Here is a 12,653-nt window from a genome sequence, read left to right on the forward strand (position 1 = left end):
TTATCATCCCCATTTACAAATGAGGACGGCAAGTCACCACAAGGTACTGTGTCTTGCCAAAGATCACCAGGCTGTTAAGCAGCAGAGGCTGGGTTCGAGGCATCGATGTTTGAGGGGATGAAGGCAGAGTTTGTGCCCGTTTTTCAGATGAGGAAAACAGAGCCCCAGCGCTGCCCAGCTCACTGTGTGACCTCAGACTGGGCCTGGCACGTCTCTTGCCCTCCCTTTTCCTTCTCTGCAAAATTGAAGGGCTAAGCTGTGCCCTGCTCTCTTCCTGGCTCTGAACAAATGTGAGGTGAGGAGGTGACAGTGGTGACTGGAGGAGGGCCAAGCTTGAGCACCCATCTTGGCCTTGCTCCCTGTGTTAAGGCTATTGTGTGGCAGTCCTGCCTCAGTTTCCCCCTCTGGGTCTTGGCTCTGCTCTGTATGGAATGTCACCTGGAGGCCTCTTCTGAGACCCCCCTCTGTCTCACACACAGGATAAGGGACAGGAGGGGTGGGGTGTGGAGCCGGGAACTTCCCTAGGGCCTGACTCGGGGAAGGGAGCTGCGGAGATGAAGGTGGGCTCCCCTTGAGAAACCCAAGTGAGAGCCTGGAAAAAAATCACACAGTTCAACCCCCCAACCCATTGTACAGATGGGGAAATTGAGGCCCACAGAGGTAAGGGATTCACTTTTTGTCATGCAGAGATGGGACTAGAATTTTTTCCTAGAGTCTTTCCATGGCCCGTGCTGCGACTCTGGTTTTTGATCGAACAAGGCCTCAGACCATTTGCTCATTCATTCAGTCAGTCTGTCAGCCAGTCAGTTAGCCAGTCATTCAACAAACATTTCCTGAGTGTTCATTACGTGCCAGACCCTGGAGATAATAATGAGGGGCACAGTCATGGTCCCGACTCTCATCGAGTTTATAATCTAGAGCTGTGCTCTCCAATGCAGCCGCCACACGTGGCTGTTGGGCACTTGAAACGTGGCTAGTCCAAATAGAGACGTATTGTCAGTGTAAAGACACCTTGGATTTTGAAGACTTCGTATGGAAAAAAAGGTAAAATATCTCAATAATTTTTTATCTTGATTACAGGTAGAAATGATATTTGGGGTGTATAGGGTTAAATAAAACAAAATTACCTTCGGCTGCTTATTTTTTTTAAAAGGTGGCGACTGGAAAATTAAAATTAAAAATTACCTAAGTGGCTCATATGACATTTCCGTGGGGCTGCGCTGGGCTACATGGAGGGGCTGCAAGTGCACGCCTCGCCCCACCGGCAGCCTCCGGTGGACACTCGTGCGGAGCTGATGGGGAACACGATGTGGGACCAAGAGGAGGGGCTGTCTCATTCCCAGTTCTTCCCAGTTGCTGCCCAGTCCCCCTTGCAGGAGCCCCAGGGGTCCCTTTCCTCTTTCCTCTTCCTCCATTTTCTTTCCTTCTCCCCCCAGAGCCCTGAGGCCAGTTCCCCTTCCAGTGTTCTCTCAGGCCACCCCTCCAGACCGTCTCCAGCGGCTCCAAGGCCAGGTCACATGGTGCTGTCTTCATCCCAGTCCCGCCCACCCATCACAGAGGAACATCGACACGACAGGCACCTTCCTCCCCTCTCTCGGGGCCCCCAGGCAGCCAAGCTCTTGAGGGCATCCCCTCTGTGGCCACACCACCCGGATGACCCACTGGATTGCACCCGAGCTTCAGGCCCTGCACGGAAAGCACGAGAGGCTCTTACCAGTGGAGGAAGCCAGGGAGTCTTCCCTGAGGAGGCGGCACTTGAGCCAGGGCCCCAATGTAGGTAAATGTAACTCAAGGGGAACAGCATGCCCAGCAAGGGGAACGGTAGGAGCAGAGGCCAGATCACAGGGCCTGGAAGGCCTCATTGAATTTGGTCTCTATCTGGAGGGCACTGGGGAGCCATGGAAGGCATGTCAGCAGAGAAGTGCCTGGAAGCCTGAAGCTTTCTCAGGCCCTGCATGAGGCTTGAAGGCGGCCAAGCCTGAAGCCGGCTCTCTCTTCTTCAGAGAGTTGGCCCGTTGTAGGGCTTGCTGGCATCCCAGCTCCACTGCCTCCTTGCTGTGTGATCCTGGCCAGATGACCTCCCTCTCTGTGCTTTAGTTTCCTTGTCTGTGAACCAGGGATGACAGTAGTGACTCTCTGAGAGGGTTTTTGTGAAGACTCGGAGATACGCCGCTTGTAAAGCACTTTGCGCAGAGTGGGTCCACAAACAGTTATCTCTTTCCTTTTCCCTTCCCCGAGTCCCCACCCCACCTGTCAGACACCGAGCCCGCTCCTCAGGCAGCAGGAAGCAGGATGGGAGGAAGGTTTCTGCACTTGTCAGAGTATTTATAGCTGTGTTCTGTCAGCCCGCTGTTTTTCGGTTGCATATATATTTTTACATTCTCCTCTGTCACACATGGTTTCTCAGTGTGGTTGAGAAACAGTGGGGGTGGCTGGATACAGAGGGTGACAGCTGTAGGAGGTGGGGACAGATGGCCCAGGACAGCACCTAGGGCCCTGAGGACCCAGCCTGGCTCATTTCTCTCTCAGCTCAGAAACCATCCATGGCTCCCCATTGCCCTCTGCACAAAGTCGACTCCTTCCCTGCGGTGTGCAGAGGCCCCTGCGGACTCCACAGCAGCATTTCTTGCCACTAGCTCTCTTTGCTCCATCTGTCTGAGCAGGGGAGAGTGAGCCAGACTCAGCTCTGTTGCTCACCAGCCGTGTGACCTTGAGCAAGTCCCTCTACCTCTCTGAGCCAACGTTTCCTTCCTGTGAAGTGGGAGCACTACTTCCAGCCTGCTGGAGCTGCGGGGAGGATTCCATGTCAATGTGCCTGACCGTGAAGAAATAATAGCTATTACTGAATGGGCTCCCATCTTGTGCCTCCAAGCTTTGCGAGGACTTCTCTCCTACTCCCCGCGCCCCCTTACAGAAGTCCTGCGGGGCCCACCTCTTCAGGAGCCTCCAGGCCTCGTGCTCCCTCGCAGGGCATCCCATCTTCTCTCGGGGGGGAGCGTGACAGTTCTTTCTCCTCCAGAGATAGACTGCAAACTGCTTGCTTATGAAAATAGCCCGCGTCCTCCCAGGACGGCGCCTTCCCGTGGCCCAGTCTATCCTCGCACCGGCCCCCTGGGAGTGGCCACCGTGTCCCCATTCTACAGATGAGCCAGCGATTCAGGAAGGCAAGTGACTCATCAAGGATCTCCTCCAATCCAGGACTTGGGACTTGAGGCCCCGTAGTCGTCGTTGCTTTGAGCCGTTGTGTGCATCTCCCCTCCCCTGTGCCAGGTAGAGTGCCTTCAGAATAAATGGGTGGTCCAAACAGCCCTTCCCCACGGGTCTTGGGTCTCACCTCCCAGTCTTGGAGCCCACCCAGGCCCCGTCTCTGGCCTCTCAGCTTCCTTCCCCGGGCCTGAGGGCCTGGGGCTGGCCGATGACCCCCAGCTCTGGCCGGAGGGAAGAGGGGTGGGGCCGGAGGGAGGGCACTGTTGCTAGGCAACAGCCTGGCAAAGACTCAAGCTTCCCTGAGAGGAGAGAAAAGGGGCCTTTTCCCGGGAGCTGGAGCTGGAACAAGTGGGGATGGCCTCCACCTCTTCTCCCCTCCACCAAGACCCACAGCTCGCCTTTGCCCGCTCCGTCCCTCCTTCAGTACCTCACTTACTCATCTTTTCTCTCATTCATTCATTCATCATTACACATGCCCATTTACTCATGAGTTAGTTCCTTAATGTATTTATTTACTTGCTGCCTGGTGAACCACAGCTTCACCACTTACCAGCCGTGTCTCAGTTTCCCCACCTGTGAAATGGGGTTAACAGGAGCACCAGCCTCGTAGGGTTGTGATGCCGCGGCCCATGGTGAGCACTTTAGGAGTGTCTGCTCTTATGATGAGGATTTATTCACAGTATTTTCCAAGCACCAATTCTATGCCTGATGTCATGCGGTGACAGAGGTAGATAAACTCTCAATTTGGTGGGAGGGACAGACAAGACCACAGCTAGAGCCCGCCTGTGTCCGAATTTCCTCCCACCTTCCTGGGAGTGTTAAGAATAGGGGTGTGTTAGGAACAGGGGCTGTGACTGCATCCTGACCCTTTACTGGCGAACTCTGTGCTCTTGGGTAACAAATTTCACCTCTCCTGACTTCAGTTTTTCTGTCTGTGAAATGGGACCGAGCAGAAAGCGTCTCACTGGATCTAGTGAGCATGAAACGAGATCACACATGACCCTCGTTGGGCGCACAGTCAGCTTTCAACAACGGCAGTGACTGTTGTCACTGGAGACTGGTGGGAGTCAAGCTCCCCAGGGTGCTACGAAATCCCCGGGGGCCAGGCCGCTGTCTCCTCCCTTTTCTCTCCTTGCTCTACCTTCCAGGGTCTGCCTCCTGTTTCCCACCTCCATGCGCATGCTCATGCTGTCATCCTCCTGAAATAACCTCTCTTGTGTCTCCTAAAGCTCTGATACAGTTCTTGGAGGCTTCAGGCCCCAGCTGGGATGGCTCACAAAGCAAATCTGGGGGGAGATTTTCCAAAGACCCCCCCACCCCCCACTTACCTCCTGCTGCGGCCGAGCCCACAGGACTCCATCTGCTGGAGGGGCCAGGTGGCCTGGCTGCAGCCTCACCAAGCCAGCTGGCTCAGCTGGGGCATTATTCATGCTTTTCTCACAGCTTCTGTCCCCTGAGGCCAAGCCTACGGGGCTGTCTCACAGGTTTCCTGCCCACCAGCTCCCTGGGGCACAGAGAACTCTCCCAAGAGAGCCGTCCTTGTTATACCCACTCACAGCATCCTCGGCTGCTTCTTCCCAGCACTTAGCACAATGTGATGCCTACGTGTGTGGGTGTGTTTTGTGGGTGTGTTTGTTTAATATGTGGCTCCTCTGCCAGCCTGTACACGCCACGAGGGTGAGCTCTGCCTGCTGGGTCCTCAGCACCCGGCCCAGACCTGGTACCTAGAGGATGCTCAGTGCATACTGTGGATGGAAGGATGCATGGATACACGGATGAACGGACAGATGCATGTGTGGATGGATGCAGTGATGGATGCGTGGATGGATAGAAGAATCAACAGTGTGGAGCACATGGGGAAAGTGGCTGCCTTAGTCCATTTGGGCTGCTGTCACAAAATACCATAGACTGGGTGGCTTATAAACAGCAGAAATTTATTTCCCACAGTTCTGGAGGCCGGGAAGTCCGAGATCAAGGTGCCGACAGATTCGGTGTCTGGCGAGAGCCTGCTTCCTGGTTCATCGACAGCAGTCATTTTGTTATAACCTCACACGGCAGAAGCGGCCAGGGATCTCTCTCTTATAAAGGCACTAATCCCATTCACCAGGGCTCCACTCTTATGACCTCATCACATGCCAAAGCCCCCAACCTCTAATACTGTCACATTGAGGGTTAGGTTGCAACACAGGAATTTCGGGGGGACACAAATGGCCTTCGTTCTTCCATGGATATGAACAGAGGATGGGAGAGCAAGTATCAGGAATTCTCGAGATGAGTCCCAGGTCTGCAAGTCTGGGCAAGCGGCGTCCCATCTCTGGGCCTCAGTTTCCCCATCTGTGCCATACCTATAGTAATAGTGCCAGCCTCAATGAGATGGGAGTGAGAATCAAATAATAGGAACTGGGGGCCCTGAGATGGACAGCAGCCTGCCCGAAGTTGGGGCTGGGTCTCAGTTGCACAGACTCCTGGACCACCCACCACTCTGTTCCCGACTCCCCTGCTGCCCTGGGCAGGCTCAGGGACATGGTGAACTGCTAGTTCAGGGGACCCATGGGGCCTGGAAGCCTTTCTTCGGAACACCAGTCTCTGCCTGAGCCTAGATCCCACAGAAGCACAGAATGCTCCGGGCTCTGAATGCTGGTTCTGCCACAGCGGAGGCACGAGGCAGGGGATGTCACCCTCTGGGCCTCAGCCCCCGTATCTGTAAGATGGGAGAGAATGGAACCCGGGAGATTGTTCTGAGGAGGCAGCAAGCCCAGGAAGTGGATCCCATGGTGCCCAGGACACACTCCTTGCTCGAGAAGCGGCAGCTGTTATGATTTTTCTTATTTTGGTTCTTCCATAAGAAGATTCTGTTTAGCTTTTTTGACGAAGACCTCTCTGTGAAGCGAGATCCTGTGGCTCTGACTTCCCGGCTGACTAGGCTGCCCATCTTCTCCGGAAAAGTTCACTCTGGTCCTGTCCTCAGGATAAGCCAGACTCCAACCCGCTTCTACCTGCCACTTCCTATCCCTTAGTTCTGTCCGAAGTGGTCCTCTGCTCTCCACGGATGCACAGGCTCAGGCTGGGACCAGGATTGGGCGTCAGTCTATGGTTCGAGTCGGGGCTCAGTCTGGGACCAGGATCAGAGCTCGGACTGGGGCAGGAGGTAGGCGGCACTGAGCATTGGTGACGTGGACTGGGTTTCACTTAATGCTGGGATTGGGCTCTGTCTGTGACAGGCACCTCAGACTGGGTTCCCGGAAACAGACCTGAGCTGGAGGATGACGTGCCGGTTTATTGGAGCGTGCCCTCGGAAGATACCCTGGAAGTAGGAAGGTGGGACTGGGCGGAGAGAGGCGCTGACCCACAGTGAGGTTGTAACGGAGGCCCCTGCAAGGTCCCTGGAGCTGTGATGGTCCTTCAACATTGTCCCAGTGGAGGCAAGCGAGCTGGGCCTTTCGTAGCTCTCCATCAGTCAGGCAACGGCCACCGGCTGCCCTTGGCAGGGGGCATAACCCAGTGACCCATAGTGGCTGATGTTCCTAGCAGCTGGGATGAGTAATTGGCCCTCAGGGGACTCTGGAGTACCCAGTCTCCCCTACAATCAGCCCCAGGGCTCTGGTTCAGAGCAGGTTTCAGCCAGGTACAGAGAGTAGAAGATGAGACATGGAGACTGGACGTCCCCCCAGGATAGGATCTTTGCCCCAGCTTCTAGTACGGGGCCTGGCTGGGCAGCACAAGCCTCAGACCACAAATAGAGGAAGAAGAGAAAGTGTGAAGCGGGGCCCAGAGCCCCACTGTGTGGGCTGGCTGGTCAGCCTCGGCCAAAGACTCAGAGAGTGTGGGCCACCTGCCTGAGGTCACACAGTTGCTCAGGGCAGAACCAGGACTGGAACCCAGGACTGGCGAATCCAGAACTTATGTTCTCTCGACAACACCAGGCTGTGAGCTTGCTAGAAAGCAAAGGCTGGGAATGGGATGTGAAAGGCCCCTGCTCTTAGCTCCCGGGTCCTCGCTCGCCAGCTCTGGCCGCCTCTAGCTGGCCCTCCAGGATCCATGCCCAGGGGAGGGAGTGGCATCTTGTGGGCAGGCGGCCCTTCTTAGGTAATGAGGCCCAGCCGGTGGTTGCAGGTCTTACAATGTGAATAATTTATTTGCAACCAAGTCTGGGAATCAGAAACCGTTACTGGATGATTTATTTAACAGGGGCTGCTGCTGCGGAGGGGGAGGAGGACTTTGAACCATAATGGGGAAGTGGCGTGTCTTGTAGATGGACTTAGAGAGCCCGATAGACGTGGGTTCCTATTCCAGCTCTACCTCCTACGAGCAGTATAACCTTGAATAAGTGACTGGACCTCTCTGTGCCTCAGTTTCCTCAGTTGTAAAACAGGAATAATAATAGAGTTGTTAGAAGGATTGAATGAGTCAGAATTTGGAGAGCATTTAGAATCATGCCTGGCTCGTTGTTGGTACTCAGCAAGTGTTTGTTGAATGAATAAATGAAAGCTTACAAATAATAATAGGAACTGGTTTAATTGAACATCTGCTTTGTGGCAGGCCTCGTGCAAAGAACTTTACATGCGCTATTCCACAGCACTCATATAAAGTGGGTATTATTATTATTATACCTTTGTTACAGACCAGAAAGAAGAAGCTCAGAGAGGTCAAGTAACCTGTTTAAGCTCAGACAGCTAGTCCTGGCAAAGTGGAGATTTGAACCCAGCCAGCCTCTCTGACTCCAGGGCCTGCACACTTACCCACATTCCCATATCACAACCTGGCACACAGCTGGTGCCTAGTAAACATCTGACTCATTTTACTGAAACTTCCCCTTTCCCCCGACATCCATCATTGAATTTCGTTCTAATAGCAAAGCTAACAGGTGGTCAGAGGAAGCGTGGTTCCTATTTCTCAGATGAGGAAACTGAGGCTCAGAGGACACGAATTGCTCAAGGTCCTGCAGCCTCAGACAGAACCCAGGTCTCTCCGAGGCCTCGGAGCCGCGGTTACAACGTGAGACGCAGCAGCTCCGCGCTGGGCGTGTCTCCTGGGGGCGGAACCTGTGTCTCTGTTTTGCTCGATTCACAAAGGTCCTTATTAAATATCAGATGAAGGAAGGAAGGAAGGAATCCTAAACCTGTATAGCAGATGAACTCTCTCCTTCCACCTCTACCTTGCCCCTGCCCACACCCCTTACAACATCCACGGAGGGGCCAGCCCTGTGGCGTAGTGGTTAAGTCTGCGGACTTTGCTTCAGCGGCTCAGGGTTCACAGGTTCGGATTCCGGGCGTGGACCTACACATGGCTCATCAAGCTGTGCTGTAGCGGTGTCCTACATACAAAATAGAGGAAGACTGGCACGGATGTTAGCTCAGTGACAATCTTCCTCAAGCAAAAAAAAAAAAAAAAAAAGGGAAGATTGGCAACTGATGTTAGCTCAGGGCCAATCTTCCTCACAAAAAAAAAAAACCCACCAAAAAACCAAAACAAACAAAAAAATAAAACACTCACTGAAGACACCCACTCACACGCTTGTGCTGAGGTGAGGAGAGTGTGGGCGGCTAGGGCTGGGTCCCGGGCAGCTCCTGGCCCTCTGAGCTGTGCTATGGATCCACTGTGGCTCGTCGGATAGCGCGTGGTGTCCTTGGCCTCCCACAGGAGGTGTCACCTTGCCTGTCTCAGATTCCCAGGCTACCTTGCAGAGGCATGACAGGGTCACCAGGACACTCTAGCCTGACCCTGGTGCCAGCACGGCATGGCTGTGAGAGAGGAGACATGGCTGTTTAGCTGAGTGTCGGCCTGTGGGCCTCACGGGGCTGTGAGAGTGCTGTACGCGTGCGTGTCTGTGAATGGTGAGTGGTGTGTCTGTGGATGTGCATTGAGGGGCACTTTTGACTCTTGCGACTATCTGTGGATATTTGTGTGTGCGTATGTCCTGTGTAGGTGTCTCTGTGGGTTTGAGTATTTCGATTTGCGGTGATCAGATATGCGTGTGTGAGTGCCTGCGTGTGTGAACACAAACGTGTTTATGTCTGCATTTGGGTGTCTGGGGGGCGCTGTGCGGATGTCTGCACACTTCTGTCCAGGCAAGTGTACGTCTACGGGAGGGAATGTGTGACTGTGGGATGTCGCACGTACCCAGGCATTTACCCATCTGAGTTTGGAGAACATTTCCTGCATGGTGTGTGTGTGTGTTTAGTGTGTGATGTGTGTAAACGTGCAGGAGTGGGCACACAGAGACAGGCCCAGGCTTGGGAGTCAGGAGTCTTTGTTCTAGTTCCAACTTTGCCATATGACCTTGGGGTTGTCCTGGCCCCTAGCTATGCCTCAGTTTCCCCGTGCAGGCAATGGGAGCTGTGTTGTTCAAATGAGTCCCGGATTCGGGGTTCCCAGTCCAGGGGAGGAGACAGCTGGAAGTGAGCTCTGCTGGTACTGCTGGCGTGTTTTGTCACAGATTATGAAAATCCTGTTAGTGTCATTTAGGGCTTGGATTTGCTCTTTCCATCAGATGTAAAAGGAAATAGATCTCCTGTTTCAGCGTCTCCATTTGTTATTCATTTTTTGTTTTCATAAAAATTTAAAAGACTGTGCCATTTAGACTCAAGCAGAGAGGCCAACCACTTTTCCAAAAATTGTAATTCTGCCTCTCCCGCTCTGCAGCCCCAGCGATCCTTCGCAGAGGCCCAGCTGTCCTGGCACTGCCCCCAGGAGGCCTGCCAGGTGGCCCCCCTGCTCTCTGGCGGCATCCAGACTCCCCGGTGGCGCCCCCATCTCTCCAGCGGCCTCTGGGCCGCCTCCCTGCGTCCGGCGCTCTGGCCGCGCCGCTCTCTGCCCCGTTCCCTGAGGCCACCAGCCAGCCTCTCCCCGCCTCCAGGCCTTTGTCCACGGACGCTCCTCGGGGTCCCAGGTGATGTGGGGAGGTGGCCCACGGGAACCCCCCCTCACCCCAGGTTTTTGTAGGAATGAAGGGGCGGTTGGAAAAGGTTGCTTGCATTCTTCTAATTCCTGAGCCCACTCTGACTTGGGGAGCTCTGATCCACTCCCGTCCCCAACTGGGGGCAGCAGGGCTGGCTGGGGTTGCCTCTGACAGTGGTGCCACCTTGGGTGGGTTGCCCTCCTTATCCCTGTGGGGGAGGGGGCGGGGTGCAGGGTGGGACAGGGGCAGGCTGTCAGTACTTACAGCTTGCAGTCCCCAACCTCTGCCCCAACGTGCCCCTGCCTTGAAAAGGTGCCCCCCACGTGTGAACCCGGTGGCCGGAGGATGAGGTGGCCTGAGAGTGTGAGCCATCAGACTTGGCCAGGCCCTGGCAGGGCCTCCAGAGCCTCCATCGGAGGAGTGGGGTGGGTCTGGTCCCCCTGAGAGATGAGGTGGAGGCCTGGAGGCTGGCGGCTGGAGGGAGACAGGAGCCTGGCCTATGCTGGAGCTCCCTCTGGTGTCTCCAGAGGGGCCTGCAGCTTGTCTTTTAGCGGAGGGAGGTCTGGGTTTGTCTGGGGCCACCCTCCCCTAGCCAACTCGCCAGGCCCCTGTCTCCATCCTGTCCCTGGGGGTTCGCCAAGGTGAGATGCAGGGGTCCACTCTGGCCTTCTCCCTCTTCCTCAGCCCCAGCAGACACCACGTTCTGTTGTTTCTGCTGCTCAAATGCCCACCCTCCTCCCTGTCCTAATTCAGACATAACTTTCCTGGGTCATTGCAACTCTTGCCCTTCTGCAGCGCGTCTTCCACACCCGCCCCAAGAGAGCTCTGCCACACGCAAACCTGCCGAGATCCCCTCATGCCCCTGCTTTAATCCCTTCGATGGCTCCCCGGTGCCCCTAGGACAAAGCTCAACCCCCCCGGCACCTTAGAAGCTCTGCAAGAGCTGCCCTCTGCGGATGCTCCCACCCCGCCTCTCATCAGCGCCCCTCCACATTCTGACCCCAGGCGACACTCAGCTGTTTGCAGTCCCTGATGGAGTGATGCTCTGTCTCACGCCTGACCTCTGCCACACGGGGTCTTCAGCCAGGTGTGCCTTCTGCCTCCCCTCCACCTAGAAAACTCTATCCACATTCCAAGGTCCTACTTCCTCTGGGAAATTGCCACGTGGCAGCTGGCCTCTGCAAGTACTGTCCGTGTGTCTGTCCCTCCACCAGACGTGGGCTCCCCCAGGGCCGGGGCTGACTGGTCCTCGTTCACTATGAACCACCTGCTGCACGCTCTGCCTTCAGATGCTACCGACGTCTATACTGGCAGCTAGAACAGGGCATGGTCGGTGCGGGGGTCTTCAAGGGAAGCCAGGGGGCTGGGGGAGCACAGAAGAGGCCCCACGAAGCCTGGGGTGACCAAGGCTTCTCTGAGGAGATGATGCCAGAACGGGGTCCCAAAGGATCAGCGAGGTGTCATTGGAGCATTTAACTGGGTGGAGGTGTCCGGGCTTTCCAGGGAGCCGACCCGGAGCAAAGACCGGTGAGAACACAGCACAGGGTGTGTGTGTGTGTGGGGGGGGGGGGGATGGTGTATGTGTGTGTGTGTGGGGGGGGTCTCGAGGGGCGGGGAGAGGGTGGGGGCTGGGGGCATGGATCCGCATCTGTGGGGAGGGGGCAGGGAGCTGGATCACGAGGACTTTGGGCAACAGGCTCAGGAATTTGGACTTGGCCTGAGGGTCACTGGGAGTCAACAGGCAAGAGACACAGTTTGGGATTTGGAAAAGTCCCTCTGGCGGTTGGCGTAGAACCCAGGGGCCTCCTGGGAGCTGTTTTAGGAATTTGTGGGAGTGTTTTCAGTTTTCATGATGACTGAGGGGCACCCCTGGCATTTCGTGGGAGGAGCCCAGGATGCTGGATGCCGTGCGACGTGCAGGACAGTCCACGAAGGATGTCCCACGTGCTCTTTGACTTTTGAATGTCCTGCCAGACACTCATGTAGAGGAAAAACACCTGTTTCTCAGTGTCTGCGCCAAGAGCCCAGGTCTGGCTGGCTTATAGACAGAGCATTCTTGCATGAATGTTCTGAAGTTTAACATACACCGAGTTTGCCAGAAATACAACTTCCACATAAACTGAAGGAAGATTGCTCTCTATCTTGTTCAAAACCTTATCCAGAGTTGTCACCATTTTGGAAAATTGCATACTTAATGTCAACACTACTTGTGGTGTCTGAGTTACTGAGACGACACTCTCTGTACTGGTCTGCATTTGTGACTGTCGCATTCGGGGGGTTCTACATCCAGGCACAAGATTCTCGTTATTTTATTATTTTTTCTAGTGCCAGCAATGAGAGTATTTACAACTGAAATATATATCATCTAAAATTTAGCCCACACTCATTTATCTTTTAACATGTGCCAGGCACTGTTCTAAATGCTTCATGAATAATTACTCATTTAATCCTCATAACAATTCTATCCAGTAAAGCACTGCATGGGAAAAAAAATCCCTTTTTTGCTGGGGAGCTAACTGAAGCACAGAGAAGTTAAGCGACTTACCCA

Source organism: Equus przewalskii, chromosome 26, assembly GCF_037783145.1.
Source record: "Equus przewalskii isolate Varuska chromosome 26, EquPr2, whole genome shotgun sequence".
NCBI classification, from domain to species: domain Eukaryota; kingdom Metazoa; phylum Chordata; class Mammalia; order Perissodactyla; family Equidae; genus Equus; species Equus przewalskii.